This window comes from Ixodes scapularis, unplaced genomic scaffold, assembly GCF_016920785.2.
Source record: "Ixodes scapularis isolate PalLabHiFi unplaced genomic scaffold, ASM1692078v2 PGA_scaffold1__304_contigs__length_218370807, whole genome shotgun sequence".
Lineage (NCBI taxonomy): Eukaryota > Metazoa > Arthropoda > Arachnida > Ixodida > Ixodidae > Ixodes > Ixodes scapularis.
In genome coordinates this window covers 140,788,441-140,789,718 of record NW_024609846.1, presented here as the reverse complement: position 1 = coordinate 140,789,718, position 1,278 = coordinate 140,788,441, and the positions used below count along the sequence as shown (strand labels likewise).

The window sequence follows — 1,278 nt, the reverse complement described above, 5'->3', positions numbered from 1 at the left end:
CAATAGCGTGTGTTCACTTAGTCTCAGTATCATTGGTTTGGAGCTTCATTAGCTCCGAACCTTCCCATAATCTAAAAATGTTTTGTTTCAATGTCCAGAACGTGTTGACTGCTGTGTTACACCCCCAACACTGCTGCTGTCGTGTCCAACATTTTGTTAATTGCAGGTGACTTCATCTTGTTTCTAATAGCCGAATTTTTGCAGACCTCGTGGATGCCAGCACCTCGCACAGCACGCCGTCGGAGAGCCAGCCGGTCACCCTGTCCAGAGCAGCTCATGGTGAGGAAGCAACTCTGTTTGAAGCAACAACTTGTTTCTGATAACAAACTTCTTGCAGATCTCGCGGAGGCCAGCACCTGGCACGGCACGCCTTCGTACAGCCAGCTGGTCACCCTGTCCAGGGCAGCTCCTGGTGTGGAAGCGATTCTGTTTGAAGCAACAACTTGTTTCTGATAACCAAATTCTTGCAGATCTCGTGGAGGCCAGCACGTCGTATGGCACGCCTTCGGACAGCTAGCCGGTCACCCTGTCCAGGGCACCTCACGGTGAGGAAGCGACTCTATTTGAAGCAACAAATTGTTTCTGATAACCAACTTCTTGCAGATCTCGCTGAGGCCAGCACGTCGCACGGCACGCCTTCGGACAGCTAGCCGGTCACCCTGTCCAGGGCAGCTCACGGTGAGGAAGCGACTCTGTTTGAAGCAACAACTTGTTTCCGATAACCAACTTCTTGCAGATCTCGTGCAGGCCAGTGCCTCGCACGGCGCGCCTTCAGACCTCAGCCCAGTGACACCATTCTCCTCTGCCAGCTCTGAATCAGCCGAGGCTTGTAAGTGTCTACTTTTCTTTGCCTATATGGATGCCTCTATGCTTTTCATCAGTAAGATTCTTCTGTGCAAATGGAAAGTTGGTGTTGCTTCTGAATATCCTTAGTTAACAGGCATTAATGAAGTAAAAGTTTAAGACTAAAAAAATATAAGGTTTTGATATTTCACATTGTATAAATATAATGCAGAGTTGAGTGTACAAGCTCAACTCTAAGGCCACATATATTGTTCGTCAGCTGGCTAATATTCTGTTTCTTGGTTCTAGCTATTTCACGCGCTTCCACGCCCAGTTTCCGCAAGTCAGCAGTGAGACCTAAGGACGTCATAACGCGTCTTCAAGCCAAGGTCTCGAGCTACAGGAAGGCCGCCACAAGACTGCGGAAGCAAGAGCAGAAGGTGCCTCAGACAGCTACGGAAGCCCTCGCCATGATTCGCCCTCATGTCACTGAGG

At 49.5% G+C, this 1,278-nt stretch overlaps 1 long non-coding RNA gene across 1 annotated transcript; it reads left to right on the top strand.

Annotated features, from left to right (window-relative positions):
• Nucleotides 1–248: 248 nt before the first annotated feature.
• On the top strand, nucleotides 249–637 carry LOC115324788. The gene is made up of 4 exons (XR_005716045.3): nucleotides 249–279; nucleotides 338–412; nucleotides 471–545; nucleotides 604–637. It is a non-coding gene; the product is annotated as an uncharacterized LOC115324788 (long non-coding RNA).
• Nucleotides 638–1,278: the final 641 nt, after the last annotated feature.